The sequence below is a fragment of the Equus przewalskii genome, chromosome 3, assembly GCF_037783145.1.
Source record: "Equus przewalskii isolate Varuska chromosome 3, EquPr2, whole genome shotgun sequence".
In the NCBI taxonomy this organism is placed as follows: domain Eukaryota; kingdom Metazoa; phylum Chordata; class Mammalia; order Perissodactyla; family Equidae; genus Equus; species Equus przewalskii.
In genome coordinates this window covers 115202980-115221319 of record NC_091833.1, presented here as the reverse complement: position 1 = coordinate 115221319, position 18340 = coordinate 115202980, and the positions used below count along the sequence as shown (strand labels likewise).

The 18340-nt window shown below is 57.8% G+C and overlaps 1 protein-coding gene and 1 long non-coding RNA gene across 3 annotated transcripts in view; both read right to left on the bottom strand.

Annotated features, from left to right (window-relative positions):
- Positions 1-18340, bottom strand: part of SORCS2 (sortilin related VPS10 domain containing receptor 2) — a 485786-nt gene that overhangs the window by 220254 nt on the left and 247192 nt on the right. The gene's annotated exons all lie outside the window — the stretch shown is intronic.
- Positions 3001-8494, bottom strand: LOC139082397 (uncharacterized). Its single transcript, XR_011538351.1, has 3 exons — positions 8340-8494; positions 7682-7842; positions 3001-6968 (listed from the first exon to the last, which is right to left on the bottom strand). It is a non-coding gene; the product is annotated as an uncharacterized lncRNA (long non-coding RNA).

Here is an 18340-nt window from a genome sequence, read left to right as displayed (position 1 = left end):
GATGACCGTCATGGTGATGACGGTGCTCGTTGGATGTGTTGGGGATGGTAAAGGGAGCCACAGCTACAGAGGACCTGTTATGTGCCAGCTGCTACGCCAGCTGTTTTACAATCAAAGTTCTGAATCCGTCATGCCCTGATTTTCTGGGTGACCCCGGGTAAAGCACCTGAGCTCTCTGGGTCTCAGTGTCTCCCCCAGCACGTGGGGCAATGTCCCTTGGTGTGGAACTCCTTCACAGGGTTGTCGTGCGGCTCAGATGGAATAAGGAAACTGAGAGCAACGAGCTCACGTTTCCCACATATCAGGACTGCAGAGATGAGAGGCCATGTGGTTTGAGGCTGCTCCCCTCCCTCCCGTGCCTCAGTTTCCCTGTCTGCACAATGAGGTGGCTGATGTCTGTGGTCTAGCAGACCCGCCCAGCTATGAGACCCTGTGAGCTGATGGGCCTCGGGACAGCCACTTACTTCCATGATGAACAGCGAGCACTCGGGCTTGGGGTGGGCGAGGAGGGAACTGTCCTTCGTGCTGGGAACAACACTTGACCCCACAACAAGGCTCTGGGCGAGGACCGCTGTTCCCACTTGACGGCTGAGGAAATCGAGGCCCAGAGGAAGTGGGAGGGCTGCCAAGGGACGGCAGCTGGTCGGGGCAGAGACACGCACCCAGGTCTGCCTCGGCTCCGTGGATTAAGCGGGACGTTTGAAAGGCAGCCTGGATGCTGCCCTGCAGGGCCCCGTGCTGGCTACCACGGCTCCCGGCCCACGGCGTCCTCCCGACTTCCACGAGCATGTGTTTCTCATTTTCTGCTTTTGTTGGCTCAAGCCTGCAGGGTTCGCCCCGTGCGATCGTGTGTGATTCATGAGATGGGAGCTTCCCAAACCGCTGTGGACTGGCCGCAAGGCCCGGCGCCTGGGGCGTGGGCTCCGAGCTCTCTCCACTCCAAGCACAGCCAGGGCAGGCTCCACTGTTTTGTTTGTTTTGGATGTGGAGTTACTGCGTTTGCTGGTCGACTGCACTCAGAAGTCCTCGAGGGAAGGCCATTTCGCATCATTAACGGCCCGACCTGAGCAAGCAGCCTGGGGTCCCAGGACCAGCACCATGCTCGAGCCAGGCTGACTGTGATTTGAATCCTAGTTCTGCCATTAGACAGCTGTGTGACCTTGGGCAAGTCACTCACCCTCTCTGAGCCTCGAGTTCCCCGCTGTACAATGGGGACTCCATCACAGCCTTATGAGATTTCTTGGAGGCTGAAGGGAGGTGGCACCCTTTAGGGCTTGGTGTGGCCTAGGTTCACAGCCACAAAAGTGCCCTTCTCCAACTCCTCAAGGGGCTGTCGCCAAGGGTAAAACGTGATCACATCGGCACGGTGCTTGGCACAGACAAGGTGCTCAGTGAACGGTATTGCCAGCAGCATCCACCGTCCTGCAGAAGCCGGCGTTTCCTTCATTGGCCCTGGAAGTGGGAGCCCCCTGCAGGATGGGTGCACCATGTGGTCACCAGGTGTCCCCCACTTTCCAGCCCACGGGACGCGTCCACACACACCAGCTCCCCTATGAGGAAGGCAGGGCCGTCGGGATTAATCCTGCTCTACAGATGAAGATCCTGAGGTTCAGAGGGGCAGGGACTTGCCCAGGCCCCCGGGTGCTCAGGGCTTAGGCTCTGAGCCCGGCCGTCCAGGGCCGGTGAGCACATCCCCGGGGAAAGCTGGAGCAGGGGAGGGCACCGGGGGAGGAAGGGGTCGCTGGAGGGGACAGCCTCAGAGCAAGCTGGAGGGGCCACAGCGCAACAGACCTGCCCCACCCGCCACGCCTGCCCCGCTGGGAAGCCGGTCACAGGGGGCGGCGCCAACATGGAACCCCCTCCCCAGGCCTCCGCTGACTGCCAGCCCCACCCCCGACTTGGGGGAGATCATCTTTAAAAGACACGAGTATGGGGGCAGTGAGTTTGCGTGTGAAGAGGAGAAGAGGTAACACCGACCGAGCCCAAAGCATGTGCTGGGCGTCCCCCACGGGGCACTCAGACACCCCTGTGAGCAAGATGCCACTGCCCCGCTTTGCAGGGGATGAAACTGAGTCCCACAAAAGCACGCAGACTGGTGCGGGGCCCCACAGCTGGAAGCAGGTGGGCGAGGATTCGAACCCAGCCCTGCTCGCTCCCACGTCCCTGCTTTCTGCTGCGTCCCCCTTTAGTCCAAGCAGATCCCAAGACCTGAATTCAGAGCCTGAAGTGACGCAGCTCCCAGGGGAGACAGAGTTCTGGCAGGTTCCGCCTTGCCCAGCATCTCGTGAGGGCAAGGAAGGTCACGGTGCTGAGGCGGGAGTTACGTCCAAGAGCCCACGCAGGGCCTCCAAGCCGCTTCCATTTCAAGGCGGGCGGGCCGGCTCTGGCTCTTCCTTCATTTCCTCCTCGCCACAACCAGCCCAGCCCGAGGGACCAGGAGAAAACAGCACTGTTCACAACTGCTCTCCTGGGCGCAGAGGGGCGAGCCAGGCCTGGGCATGCGGTCTGCGATCCCCAGACACTCGCATGCGGCAGCCCAGCTCCACTCCCGAGTGAGACGGTCCTCACCAGAGCCACCACCTGCCACCTGGACCTTGGACGTCCAGCCTCCAAACTGTAGAGATAATGTCTGCGGTTTAAGATCCCCGTCTGTGGGGTTTTGTCATGGAGACCCGAGAGACTAAGCCCCTCGGCAGGGGGTCGCCTACAGGAGTGAAGAATGGAAACCAGCCCGGCATCAGGCACGGGGGGCAGCAGAGCCCATGGTGGCAGTGTGGATCAGCCTCAGCGGGCAGAGTACGGAAAGTCTGTCATCACACGGGAAGAAGCAGGATACAAAACTGCATTTGGAATAAGATCTCAACTGTGGAAACACACTCATGCACACATGTCTGTCAATGCGTGCGTGTGTACATATGTGTGCATGTAGACACAGGTACATGCATGTTGCGTTTGAGGGTATTGGATGTAAACAGTCGATGTTAACTGAAAGAGCTTATGTCCAGCGGCAATTCACTTGTCTTTACTGGTCTTTGGGGGGTATTATATAAATTTCATACAACGGACATGTATTACTAGTAAAATCATAAAAAGGAATTTTTTTAAAGAACACAGCGGCTGGACTCACCACTAAGCCTGGGAACAACAGTAATCGCAGTGACCCCTGATTAAGGCGCAGGGAACGCACAGCCAGAACCACTCGCTGCTGTCGCCACCAGGGCTTAACTGAGAGGAGGAGGCGCAGAGAAGCAGACGGTGAGGAGCATGGGGTCAGGGCCGGGGAGCTGAGCCCCACCGAGGTGCTCTGAGCTCCTGCAATGGGCGGGTCTATCCCATCCGTGAGGCTATGGGAAGCCGGTAGTATTCGCACGCGGTCTCCCACATGCGGGGGATCCCCAGACAGCGGGAAGGGCAGAGGCCGAGGATGAGGCCTGTGCTCCAGCACGGGTGAAGAGGAGGGAATTTGAATGGCTCGATTCTCACGTTTTCCTGTGCAACTGAGATTACAGCCCACGAGGTGTGGGTGCTGGAGGTGAGTCTCAGGGTAGCCCGGACAAGGGCCGTGGCTCCAGGTTCAAGGCCACGCTCCGCCTCCCCAGCGGGAATCCTGGGCAAGTCACTGCTTTTCCAGGGCCACCTCCTCCCCTGTAAGATGGGGTGGCTCGGCCCACAGCTGAAGGTCCTTCTGATGACTGAGGAGAGCGGGCAAATGTCACAGAGAGCCTGGGGAGCAGAACTCAGTCTATGCTCAAGAGATGAGGCTCCTGCAGCTTCTCGATGTCAGGCCCCTTGGTTCAGGGGGCGGTCACGAGGGGCCCCTGTGCACACATGTGGAGGGTGACTCACCCCCCCACACACACCTGAGGGCCGTGGGGCTTTGTGCCCTCCGAGCTGGACCTTGGGGAGGCAGGAGACAGAGAGCACCCAACAGAGAGCACCCTCGGCCCCTTCCCTTCAGGGTCTGCAGTGGGTTGAATCGTGACCTTCCAAGATACGTCCGCATCCGAACCCCGGGAACCTGCGAAGGCAACCCTATTGGAAAAAGGCCTTTGCAGACGTAAGCAAGTGAGGATCTCAAAGTGAGATCATCCTGGATTATCTGAGTGGGCCTTCATTCCAACGGCAGGTGTCCTTATGAGAGACAGAAGGGGAGACCAGACACAGACACACAGGGAGAGGACACGTGAAGACAGAGGCAGACTGAGGCCTATGTGGCCACAAGCCCAGGGACGCCTGGAGCCCCCAGAAGCAGGAAGAAGCAAGGACGGACCCTCCCCTGGAGCCTCTGGGGGGAACCTGGCCCCACCCACTCCCCGATTTCAGACTTCTGGGCTCCACGCTCCGAGAGAAGAAATCTGCTGTTTTAAGTGCCCAGTTTGCAGTAACTTGTCACGCCGGCCCCAGGACATTGACACAGGGCTCAAAGTTGTCAGGAGGTTCTCGGCTAGGCCAGGAGGAGACAGTTCTGTCTCAGGTCCCCTGGCGGGTGTGGGCATCAAGGGCCCTGAATGGGACCTCCTTGTGGGAAAGGGGACTCCAGCCTGGTGACCCTGCCCGGGGTCAGGGGTCTGGGAGGAGGAGGCGAAGTCCAGCCTAGTGTGCAGCTGAGGCTGGAAGACCCTCTGCACCCAGCTGTCGGAGCCTCGCTGGCCAAAGGGCAGCCTGCAGGACAGGCATGGGCCAGTGAGAGCAGGGTGGCTAGGTGGACTGGCCACCGGGCCGGGCTCCTTCCCACCGAAGGGGAGAACATTTGACAAAGCCCCAGGAAAGCTGGAGTTGCCGCTCTTATGGGTATGAGGAGCTCCAACAATTCGTGGGAAATTAAGAGAGGTTTCTCCCCGTGGATGGGGTCCAGGCCATGAGGAGGGTGAAGTGACAGTAGTCGCAGTGCCTGGCACCCAGCTCTCTCTCTCTGATGGGGGCCACGCTGGTGGGGGTGACAGTGATGCAGGCAGTGGTGACATGGCTAGGGGCCAGCTGGGCCCTCGCTGACTCCCTTTGTTTAAGGAATTCGCCTGGGGCAAGCTGCAAAGAGGAACTCTGGGACCGCAAACCCAGGGCCTGTGAAGCCGTCCTGAGAGGCTCTGAGCCACCCCCTCCTCTGTCCATCCTGGTTCCCGGCCTTCAACCCGGCACCCTCCCCCGTGCATCCCTTCCTCCCTCCTCTGGGTCCAACGTTGTCCGGCTGCCCCTGAGCCCAGGGTAGGCTCCCTTCTAGATGCTTCTTCTGTCTCCCTCAGTCTCACAAGCTGGCCTGTGGAAGCTGTCCTTCCAGGGGTAGCCAGCCCTGGGTGCCCACCTGTGCCTCAGCTCCTGCCCTCTGCTGGGTTCACACTATGGCCCCGTGGCCTCGGTTTCTCATCTGGTGTTTTCCACCATGAGGAAAAATACCGAGAGAGCATGCTGGAAGAGGGTGCTGCCCAGGGGCTCGCGAGCCAGACAGGGGGCCTCGGGCAGGTGAGAGGCCGCAGAGCCAGCCTGCTGTGGGCAGAGTGACCTCAGAAGGGCCAAAGCAGGACCCTGGATGACGGAGAAGCCAAGCGGCAGCTTCTAGGGGCCCCGGCTGGGGTGTCCCAGGTCCTCTGCCTGGAGCCTGTCCTGCCCAAAGCAGCCATGCTCCCGATACCCTGAGTCCGTGGGGCAGCAGGACACAGCTGTCCATGGTGACAAAAGGGTGTGCCAATCTCATCTGGAGACCACGGGCCACAGGCAGCCTCAGGAGGGCCGGGAGGCACTATGAAGGAAACAGTGGGACTGTGCACAGGTTTCTGGGGGACTCTCAGAGGGGCCCATGTGCGCAGAAAGGTCAGACCTGGGGATCAGAATCCTTCATCGCTCATTCACTCATTCATTCAACAAACACCCCTTGAGCACCAACTTTGAGTCCCTGCGGGAACCAGCCAGCCAGATCCTGACACTCGGGGAGGGGAGGATCCCCTTCCAGCAGGAGCGCCAGGCAACACACACACACACACACACACACACACACAGACGCAAACAGAGGGGTGAGAAAGGAAGAGGGGACGGCCAGAGGGACAGGGTCTAACGCTGAGAAGGTGGCTCTCGGGGTGACAGTTAGCCTGCGGCACCCCTTCCAGCTCAGGACTCTCTCACTGAAGGCTAGGCTCATGTTGTTTTTCCCCCTTAAATAAGGTCAGCGTGGAGGAGGGAAAAGGAGACGAAGCCCCACAGGGAAGGGAGCGTGCAGGACTAAGCCCGGCGATTTCCACGTCAGCGGCAGCTCTCCAGCCAAAGCCTTCTATGTCCTCAGGGGCCCGGGCTTTCTGCTCCACAAATCTTGCTGACCCATGGCTTCCCCCGAGACAGCAGCCCTACCCCCGGCACAACAGCCCTAATCCTGCCCAGCTGCCACCTCGGCTCCATTAGGAAGAGAATTCATAAATAGGAGGAAGATAAACTCAGCAAGGGTCACTTTGGTCCCCCGACTCCAGAAACGTGGCGTGAGCCGGAGGATAGACACAGCGGCCCTGCATCGGGAGGATGGAGACGTAATTCCCAACACACTAAATCTATCCCCTCGGAAAATGCATTCCAGGCAGCAGCGGGCTGCGGGCGGCCTGGGTTCCCGGGCCTCTGGGGAGGATAACTTCAGGATGCCCCTCATCACGTGCTGGTTTTCACAGCACTGTGTTCTCTAGGAAACGCCAGGAAAGCAAAGAAAGGTAAAAGCATTTAGATGCTTGAAAAAATCAGTTGGAAAATAACATTTGGAGATACGGAGGAGCCTGGGTTTTGAGTTCCAGATCTTCTACTTCCTAAGTCGGCACAACTTCAACCGTTTTGGCTTCAGTTTCCCAAAAAAAGTCTGGGGACCAGGTAACGCTCACCGGGGGTGCTGTGAGCCCCTAAGAGAGAAGCTGTGAGGGCCAGCGCTGGCCTGGGCCTGGCGCACGGTGACTGCTCCATACATGTGGCTTTCCCACTCTCCTCCGCGTCAGCCCCACCTCCTATAAACAAAAGGTCCAACTTAGATTATCTCAAAGTCCCCAAATTCTAAGAACCCAGGTGGAAAAAATTCTGCTGAGGCTTGATCTCAAAAGTTATTTTCATATTTACCTTAGTTGAAAACGTTACCGAAAATTTCTTAGTTCTCATTCACTGGCTTATTTAAAAAAGAAAAAAGTATATATATCTACATCAGAGACCTACTATATGCGGGGTGCTTTGCAACCCTATTTCGGTGGACCCTTCTAAGGCTGTTGAGAGGCAGCAGGGCAGCTCAGGTAATTTCAAGGGGCACAAGAGGCCCTAAGAAGTCAGCAGGCTGCCCTGAGGCCACAGGGCAAATTAGTGGGGGGCCGAGATGGGCCATCCTGACTCGAGTCCCCGGGCTGTATTTGCCGCTGGGACAGCACACTGTAAGGACTGCGACAGAAAACAGAGACAAACCTGCGGGGCACTGGGAGTGCTGTCCCCTGTGTTGGGGCTTTGACAGAATATCTCATTTCACACCCTCCACGCGCGAGAGGGGCCTAGGCACCCGTCCCCGTGTCCCACGGACAGGAAGCTGAGGCTCAGAGCTCTTACGGACCATGCCCAAGTACCACTGAGACACAAGCAATCTTCTCCGTTCCCCTCCTGCGGCTCCAGCTGAGTGAGCACAAGCTACAGGACCCCGCCCATCTGGCCACAGCCGGCTGGGCCAGGCACAGACACTGACCGTGGGTGAGTCCATTGGATTCTCCCTCCTAGGAATTCGGAGTTAGGTCTGGAGAAGGTGGCTGAGCGGGTCGCTGGACTAGACCGTGATACGGACTCACGGTCCCAGGCTGCCAGGTTGATGCACGTCCATGGGGCAGGCATTCAGCCTGGCTGCGGGGGCTGCAGGAGAAGAGAGAATTCCCCAAAGGGAAGCAGAGAGGAGCAGCCTTTGATGAGGGAGAGAGAGAAGGAGAGAGAATGGACAGGTCCAACCCAGCTCCGTGCTTCCTGACGCTCGCCCACCACCGCCTTCTGCTCTCGGGTTCGGGAGGAGTCTGACTTCCCACAATGGATCTCGCTCTGCTGAAGTCAACTGGAGTCAGCGTCTGGGTGGCAGCCCGCAGAGCCCTAACCAGGACTCGACGGCAGCTCCAGGACTCAAACCGGCTCTTTCTGCTCCCAGACGCCCACAGCGGAGCTCTGCTACAGGAGGGAGAGAGGGGGACTGGGAGGGCAGGACCTCAGGGTAGGCGGTGGGTCTGCTTCCTCCCGTCCCTGGTCCTCTTGCCGGGTTACCTGATTTCACACCTGCTAAGTGGCAAGTCCGTGCTGTTATGAGCCCATCGTCATGGGGTCCCTCCTGTGGCCCCCGTGACTGGCTGGCAGCACCCACTCACCCAGGACGAGCAAGAGCCCTCTGAGGCTCCTCCTCCTTCAATCCCCAGGGCTGAGATCAGCAAACCCAGAAGACCCTCACGCCTTCCACTCCTCTGCCCCGGCCTCAGAGCTTGTCACCAGGTCACAGCTGCTGCCTCCTCCCTAGGCCCCAGCCACCCACGTCCTCTCACCCCGCCACTCTCGGGGGGCCCACCTGACCATTCCTGTCCCTCCCCAGCTTGCATACTTCCCACCACACCTCAGGATCAACTCCACCTCCCTAGACTGGAATGCAGGCCTCTCCTAACACGACCTCAATCTTCCTTCCAGGCCTCACCGCCTACGGCCAGCACCACCACACCCGGACAACAGGCCAACAGCCTTACCAAACACCGGCCCTTCACTTCCAGCCTCCACGCCCCTGATGAAATCGCTCTCTCAGCTGCCGAGCCGCACGGTTCCGGGAAAGCGCTCAGTGGAGGAGGAGAAACTGAGGTTGAAGTCTGCAGCCTGGGTCCAGCCCGCCTTTCCCAGGAAGGTCTGGGCCAGGGCAGAGCCCCCGATGCGGGAGCAGCCTCCCGCCCACCTCCCCGGCATCTGCTTCACTGCTGGCGTGGTTTAAGCATCCTATCCCTCCACTACTCCCGAGGCAACTTCTGATTCCATTACACAGCACAAGCGAGGTGGTGTCTTCCATTCAACACGGAGCAAGCCAGACCCCCGCCGCGAGAATACCGAACACTAGGTCCAACCAAGACGCCCCATTTCTGAGACCTCCTTGCAAAGGTCGGGCACCACTCAGCTTGCCAGGTACGCTGGTACCAACACCGACCCAATGTGATGTGGCGGGCCCCGGCCACGCGATGCAGACCCGGTGAAGGGAGCAGCCCTCCACCGGCACACACCAGCACGCACTTTGCAAGTCCCGCTCCGGCAGATTCTCGGGGGACAAACTCCGGCACAGCATCCTAACAATGACGGGGCTGGGGGTGTTGAGGGCGGTCGATGTCATTGAGGAGAAGCAGGCCAGGCTGGCCCTCTGCCTCCCCCGGCCCCTGGGTCAGGGGCTCGGCACCACGGGCATTAGTACAGTCTTATTCAATAAGGAACGTTGGTGAGAAACTGAGCTTCCAGCAAGGTGCAGACGCCGGGAGGAAGTGCCCGTGACAGCTCGGCTCCTACGACAAGCAGATTGGTGTCGGGACTGCTGCGGCCAGGGCCACAGCCCGGGGCTTCACACACACGGGTTTGCTTCTCCCAGTCTGGAGGCCAGGAGTCCGAGAGAAGTGTGGGCAGGCCACGCTCCCCCGGAGACTCCAGGGGGTCCTTCCTGCCTCTGCCAGCTCCTGGGGGCTGCTGGCGTGCCTGGCATCCTTGGTTTGTAGACACATCAGTCCAAGCTGCCTCCACTGTCACACAGCCTTCTCCCCTATGTCCCTCCTCTTCTTGTAAGGACACCAGTCATGGGATTAGGGTTCAGCCTACTCCAGTGTGACCTCATCTTAATTATATCAGCAGAGACCCCATTTCCAAATCCGGTCATACCTGGGACTTCTGGGGGGACATGAATTTGGGGGGCTACTTTTCTCTCTGGTACAACAGCAAAGTGGTTCTTAGCAGGGAAGGAGGTCTGAACAGCACTGGTGACCGGGGGAGAGGAAACAGAAAGGATCCAACAGGACACCCAGGCCTGGCCCAGTGGCCCTGTCACCTGCTGCTGACACCTGCCTCTACCCACAGACCCTTCTTTCTGCAGAGGCCTCTGCCCCAGGGCATCCGCTCTATTTTCCCACAGACTTAAGCACCCCTGACAGCAGCTCCACCCCCCCCCCCACATCAAGGCCGTATCTCCTATAGAGACTCGCACCCGAATACCAGTGCTGCCTCGGACCCAGACCTACACCCGGAGGGGACCCTGAGGGCCGTTTCCAATCCATCCTGGTCACTGTTGCCCACAAGGCCTTGGGATGGGGACGTCAGAGCACCAGCTAGGTCCCCATCTGGGCCCTGGGTTCTGAGGGTGACTAAAAAGACAGATATTTTCACAGCATCTCAGGGTATTTTCTCGGATGCCAAGGGAGCAGTGTGCATTTCCCTGACCCGGCTCTAAGATAGACTTTCTGAGCTGGCTATGTGAGAAAGGCCTGCCCTTCCAGAAAGGGACGCAGACAACAGGCCAGCAGCCGGGAATAGATGCTAACCACGGCAGGGTCATGGGGAAAACGGAGTGCAGTGGGAGCACGGGGCCAGGCTCCATGGAGCTCTGCTGTGAGAACAAATACAGCAGAGGCAGGATGCACGGGCAGAGGAGCGGCCAGCCCTGGCGACTGGGGTGCTGCCGCCCGACATTTTGGCTTCGCTGGGACATTTCCCATTCTGCTTTTCAGAAAGGCCCCCATCCCCTGGCTTGGTTGGGAGGGAGAGTGTTAACGGGGCCAGGCCAGCGTCCCGGTGATTCGATCAAAGGTATTTTGTAGCCATGGTTGACACGGTGATGAGTCGACTTTAAGTGAGGGAGATTAAGCTCAATAATCTTGGGGACCTCAGCCAATCCTCTGAAGTTAAGAGCAAACACTGACGTTTCCCAGAGAAGCAGTTCTGCTCAGGACTGCAGCATGAGCTCCTGCCTGAGGGCCTACAGGCCTGCCCCCAGATTTCTGACTTGCTAACCCCGCCATGGCGTGGGCCATGTCCTCAAAGTAAACCTGTTAACCAAAGCCTGTGCCTGTGCCTATAACCGTATCTACATCTGAATCTATATTCATATCCACATCCATCTACCTAGCCGCCCACCTGTCTTCTCCTATTCTCTCTTTCTCGGGCTGACCCGCAGCCTGCAGAGACCCTCAGGAAGGAGAACCGACTGGACGTCACCAGAGCCTGCCCTTAGCCCCCGCTTGTTCCTCCTTGTGGCACCGGCCACGGCACCTTCTGCATTGCCTTATTTACTCTCCCAGGCAGCAGCGGGAAGCCCCTGACCCCAGCCAGGGGGACTGGGTCCTTGGCTGAAGCCCTGCCTGAGGCGGGGTCAAGGATGCCAAGATGGCGGTGGCCCCCAGGCCCGGGGATCCGGTCCGTCCTTCTGATGAGTGTTTTCAGAGCTGACCCTTGTCTGACCTTCTCTCTGAGTGGTGTGGAAGAGTCCATCACTGGACAAGCTGTTTGCTGAAGGCCTGGGCCAGTCCCTGAACTGCAGTGCCCAGTCTGAGCCGGGAGCCAGGTGAGTGTGTGTGTGTGTGTGTGTGAGGGTGTGCATGTACACATGTGTGTGCATTCAGGGCCCTTTGTGACCTGATCTCATCTTGGGTTTCCAGCTTCATCCCACCAGGACCCTCATACTATGACCTTTAGATTTCTGCCTACCAAGGTTCTAGAAGATTCCATGGGCATCCTGCTTCTGAACCTTTGCACCTGCTGCTGGCCCTATCTGGAGCAGCTGCCACTCCAGCCCTACTTGAGCCCAGGGGTTGAACCCCATCTTCTGGAGCCATCCCAGGCTGAGGCAGGCTCTCCCTTACGATGTGTACCTCCTGGGCCCATCAGTCCTGTGTTGGACAGCACTGTCCCTTTTGGTATCTGAGCCAGCCCCCTGGCCTCTGGGCTCCTTGGGGACACACACTGTCCCCTGCCTCTCGGGATGCAAGCTGGTCCCCAGCACACGGCAGGTCCTCCACCGGAGGCTGTTGACTGTTGACCCAATCCCTCACATTCGATTTAAGCAGACACATATTGTCGATGTTTGATTGATGGGATATTTGTTCTGGAGGCAGTTTTCATGTTTACTCATTAGCACTTGCATTCCTAATAACATTCCTTCTTTTGACGCTTTAACATCAAAAATTAATAATCAATGTCCAGAACAAAGGTTGGCTGGCATCGCGAACCTAAAGGATTTACTCTAGCAAGTTCTGCCTCGTCTGGCAAACAAAACCACACACGCCAGGGGCTCATGCCACTTTTGTGAATGGAATCAAAGAAATAAGATACATAATTGACAATAATGGCCTCGAGGATTAAGAGTTCTTTTCTTATTAACACGGCGGCCCCACTCAGGTGCACACTCCTCTTCACAAGCCAAGAGGATGAAGTTCTGTGCAGTTAATCTGCCCAACCCCACAATCCAAGCAGGTTCTGGGGTGCGGGAGCCTCCCAGGGGGACGTTAATTCCACACCTAATGAGGCCGCCCCGGCGGTGACCAGTCCCAGAAAACATTCTTAATAGGACCTGCGGGGAGACGTGTCTGGGCGCTGTCTCTCCACACGGCACCCTGCTTGTGAGTCCCCTCCCGCGTCCTTCTAGAAGCTGGTGGAAGTGAAAGAACGTGATTGGGGGTGAGGGGTGGGAGGGGAGGGTCTAGTCCGCTCCTTCGCAGCCCCCTCCCGGAAGGCAGCAACCATCTCATTCCAAACCTGTCTTGACCCGGCCTCCCTCCTTGCCACCTGCACCCCAGCGCCTGACCCCTGGCCAGTGGTGGGCTCTCTGGAGGCTCCATGTCCCTTCATCCCCTGAGGAGGGGACCCACCCTGCTCAGCCCCCCACTCCTCTACCTTCCTCCCCGCAAATTCCCACTCAGCCACTACCTCCTCCCAACACCTTCCCCAAACCGTCCCCAAGCCAGCAGGTGGGGGAGGTCCCCCGCCCTTCCGTCTGTCCTGGCACTGTCTCTGGGTCTGTCTGTCCCCCGTAGTCTGAGGCCCCTCTGCACCTCCAGCAGCCAGCCTAGGATGGTACAGAGCTGGAGGTAGGAACATCCCTGTATGTCCCGGGAGACCTGCTGGTGTCACAGTAACCCAGGGTGGGATCACAACCCTGCTCCGTACAGGAGGAAACCGAAGCTCAGAGACAGCAGGGTCCAGGAGCTGGTGAACAAGGAGGTCTGAACCGGACGCCCTGCCTTCCTCCAGAGGCGCGATCCCACCCGCTGGGCTTGGGCTGGGGCTGCGACTGCTTGGACCTTGACCAACACAACTGATGTCAGCAAAGGCCACCATTAGAGGTCATCCCACCTGGGCATGTGAAATGGCACATTTCTCAAACAGCACCTGAGAAGCAAGATGTGATTGCAGACCCGGAGGAAGGAGCCGGGTCGCCAGCCTGGGCCAGCAGCACGGCAGACCCGCCTGTCTACACGCACCTGCACCAGGAACCGCCTTCTCCCAGGAGCCGCCTGTGGGGGATGGGACCCCCTGACCTCCCCTTAGGGTCCTGGTCAGCTTGCTGTGTGATGGGCAGGGGGCAGGGGGCAGCCACTAAGCCTCCCCAGGGAGCACAGCTTCCCCTTCCCCAGAATGAAGGTGACCGTCCTACCATTTACAAGTGCCACTGAGAACAAACCAGGGCCTGGACATCAGCCATGGGTCTGCAGGGTCTTCTCGTGAGTCATACATGGAGCCCAGGGAGCGTCCGGGGCTTTAATTGAAAAGGTCATCACAGGGAGGGAGGCTCTCCTGGTGACGGGGGAAGGTACAGAATTGTCTCTGGAATCCGAAGTGTGTTCTGTGGAATCTCAAAATGGATCAGGGGGTGCAGGAGGGTGAGGGGAGTGGGAGAGATGGGAGCTGGCGGGAAGGATGCTCGATGGACACAGGGCAGAGGGGCCCCTCCGAGCTCAGCTGTCCCTGTGGGACCCAGGTCTGGAGCCACAGAACGATGTCCCGAGCCCCCCAGCCTTTGCCCCAGCTGCTCCCTCTGCCTGGAAACCTCTTCCCTTTGATCCTTCGGGGCTGGCCTCCTCCCGCATTTGGGGTTCAGCTCAAATTGTTCCTCCTCGGAGAGGCCCCATCTGAAACAGCACCTCTGGTCATTCCTCCCGCCCTCTGTCACCTGCTTCCTACGCCCATCACTCTGACAGCTCATATCTTCATGTGCGAAATGCTTAGGGAGACCTCACTCGGGGCCAAGCTCTGTCCTGGGCTCCGGGGATGAAGCTGCGAGGCCACCTGGGTGAACAGGAAGTAGTTCTTGTTCCATTGGCCCGTTCCCAGCGCCGGCATGTGAGCTCCGCGGCCAGGGCTCTTTGTTCAAACGTTCAGCCCTGGGTTCTTCCGAAAGCCCCTCCTCCCGCCTCAGGGCCCCCGTGTGTGCCCCCCAGGCATCTCTCCCTGAACCATTACAAGTGTCTCCCCCCTAAAGCAGCCTGTGGCTTTCCTTAGCCCCAGGCAGAGCCAACCTCCCCCCACGCAGCCAAGGCCACCATGGATACCCACGCACCTGTCCAGCCTCACCCCACCTGCCCTCTGCTCCGCCGCCCTCGGGACTTGGGACAACCGCAAACCCTTCGTCTTCTCTCTCCTGCGCACTGTCCCTTCCAGATCGCCCTCCTGCAAACATCTCAGAACTTAGCTCAAATGCCACCTACCCATGGTGACCCCTGAGATTTACACAGGCAGAATTACTTTAAAAACTCAGCTGCCACTTAGTCAGCATCTAAAATAATCACGCCCTCTCCGAATTCCCCAGGGACGGACTTCCATCCACATGATGGCCCCAGGGAGGTATGAGGCAGCACCTCTGCATGTGGTCAAGGAAACTGAGGCCCAGGGAAGTCGGGGCTTGTGCCTAGAGCCACAGCCCTGAGGAGCGAGCGGCTCTCCCCGAGGCTGTCTGCTCCCAGCCTCGCTCCTCCCTGGGTCCCTGCCTGGATGCCTCCTGCTCTCCATCTCTCTAACAACCATGACGCCACCTACTCTGCGCCTGTCAGTAGATGTCTGCCCTTTCCCAGCCCACAGCTGTAAGCTCCCTGATGGCTGTGCCCTGTCTCAGTCTCCTTTTAAATCCCAACACTGCCTTGTCCAGGGGTTAGTATAGAGCGCATGTGCCAATGAATGGGATGCCCTTAGGGGCTGGAACACAGAGTGCCTCCCACTCACTCTAGAACTTTTCTTCTTTATTTTGTTCTCCTATAACAAGGCTGGAGTGGGAAAGTGGATGGATGGGAGGATGGTTGGTTGGGTAGAGGTATGGATGGTTGGGAGAATGGGAGAATAGACATATGCTGAATGCATGGATGGATGGGAAGATGGATGAATGAGAGGATGGATGGATGGATGGATGGTGGATGTATGGATGGATGGATGAATGGATGGGTGGATAAATGTATGGATGGATCAGTAGATGTGTGGATGGATGCATGCATGAATGGGTGGATGGACTAGAGGGAGGGATGGGGGAGACGGATGCATGGATAGGGGTATGGATGGATGGATGATAGATGGCTGGGTGGCTGGTCAGGCGAATGGATGGATGGGTGGAAGGGTGGGTGGGAGGATGAGTGGAGGATAGGGGGATAGATGGATGGATGGGAGTATAGATGGATGGGTGGATGGGTGGTTGAATGAGTGGGTGGATGTATAGCAGGATGGATAGATGGATGGATGGGTAGGTAGATGGATGGCTAGCTACAGTGACTTGCTGTGTGACCCTGAGCAGCTTCCTTAGCCAATCTGAGCCCCATTGAATTGGGGAAAAGAGGTGGTAAGTCTCAAGGAGGAGAAGTAAACTTTTTCCTTTGGCCATGAGTCTGCCTGGGGAAAATGGGACCCCCGGTCTTATGACTTCAGTACATTTGTCCTGTTCCTTTGTGACTCTGACCTCCTCTCTTCTCTCTTTTCAGTACGGCTGAACGTGAGGACAAACTCTAGCTGTGCCACTGGTCTCACTTTCCCGCCGCATGCCAGGCGGGAGACTGTTTTGAACAGCCTGCGATGACGAGGAATGAAATTTCTTACAGGGATCTCAGCCTTGGCTACAGGCTGGAGCCACCTGGGGAGCTTCGTAAACAGACACAGGGGCCCCACTGCAGCGCAACTGAATCAGAATCTCTGGGGCTGGGGTCCAGGCTCATATTTTCTCAGCCCCCCAAGAGACGCGTAGAGCCAGGACCGGGGACCAGTCGGCCAGGGACTTGGCAGCCCTCCGCAGGAGGAAGAAAGCTTCAGACTAGACAGGAATTTTTGAGAGCAGGATCTGTCTGGATAAACAGGACTCCTTCCTCTTCTGATATATCACCTCCTGCTCTAAGTCAGCCAGGGAGCCCGAGGGGAGAGAAATGAGCCACACAGCTGGAATCAGGGCGTGCGCCACGCCAACTGTGGGCGCTCAGGGCACTGAACTTCTTGGAGAAACAATCCTTGTCCATGAGATTAATCACGTGATCTCTGTCTCTATCATTCTATTTTCAGTCCCCTTGCCATGACCTTCATTATTGTCACCATCCTCATCAGCACCATCATTCTCATCACCACCCTCATCACCATCATTCTCACCACCACCACCATCCTCATCACCAGCGCATCACCGTCCTCATCACCAGCATCACCATCATTCTCATCACCACCACCATCCTCATCACCATCATCACCGTCCTCATCACCAGCATCACCACCCTCGTCACCACTGACATCATTGCCGCGTCTAACATTTGTTGTCAGACTCTGCTGAGCACTTCATTGGTATCACTCATGTCTTCCCTCAGAACAACTCTTCAACTCTAAATGAAGGCGGTTTATTTTCCCTTTTTTCCAAATGAATACATCGTAGTTCAGAGCAGTTAAATAACTTGCCCAAGGTCACACAGCCACCAGATGGTGAGGTGGGGATTCGAATGCAGGTCTGCCTGACACCAGATTTGGTGCTTCTAACGGGACGGGAAAGATCAATCAAATGTCAAGACCCAAACCCCTGAGTGTCCAGGAACAGCCTTGCCTGTCAGTTATCTTATCTACCCCACAGTGCCGGCAGTGAGAATCTGTCAGGGCAGAAGACACAATTAGAACCCGAAACAACCACCTGGGACCAGGGAGTGCCTTTCAACTGGCAGAGATGACGAAGTTCCTGCTCCTGCACTGTGTGAGGACCAGAGCATTCACTCATTCACTTCACGCATTAATGCATCCACCTCACCTTTCCCAAGTGCCCCCCGCATCCAGAACTGGAGGCCACTCTGACTGTCACGTGGGCAGAGGGTAACTCTGACCCTTGACGCCTATACAAACATCTTTTTCAGAGCAGCCTTCTAAAATCGTTCTCAAGCACCTGCTATTTTCCAGGCCCTGGGCTGGTCCTGGGGATATAGGACTGACTGAAGCGCGAGATGAGGGAGATGCAAGAGCTTAGTGACAGCCACGCACAAAAGGCTTTGGAGGCTGTGGGACAGTAAGGCCAGCACGACACAGTCGCAGAACTTGGTCACCACAAACAAGGTTGCAACCCGAGGCTGAGTTAATAGAGGCAGCTCTGTAGCTGGAAGGAGGGCGGGGAGTTCCACTTGGACCTGGGCTATTCACACAGGAGGCTTGTGATCAGTGATTAGGGGAGAAACAGAGCCAGAGCATGTTCACAAGACAGTGGCAGAGTTATCTGGGCACAAGGAACCATGCCCTGCAAGGGACAGTTGAGATGGACACAGGTGTGGGAGCTGGGCAGGGGTAGGTGGGCGTGGCTGCCATCCTCACTGCTGGGTGCGGCTTCTCAGGGCAGAGGGCACGGACCTCGCTTCTGAAGCCAGGACGGCAGAGACCGCCACTTGGAGAGGAGCCCACTCCTAACGAACACTGTAGCCATCTCCAGTGATGGGGGCCACGGGCTTGAGCACCCCAGGGCCCCACCAGCGGAAAGTGGTAGAAAGTCCCTCAGGAAAGTGGCAGAAGGATCCCAGAGCTGGGAAAGGCTCCAGGGTATGGGGGTCACCTCATCTTAGGAGCCTGAGGAAAAAGAACGACACATCTGAATGGGGACACATCCAAATGGGGGCCTCGGGGAAAATTCCAGTCCACTGCTGCCATCCCTGGCAAGGTCCACTTGGATGAAGGTGGCACTGTGGGGGGCCAAGGGTGACATGTCACTCAGCCACATCTGGCAGCTTCAAACAGCAGCACGCAGGCCTCGTTGACCGCACAGGTTGCCTGGACACCTGGGGACTGTGTGACCTGCTGTGGCCAGGGGGCCACAGCCACCAAGCATCTGGACCAAGTTTGGGCTGGCCAGGGCAGGGACTCCCGTGTCATCCCTCTGCCCTGTGTG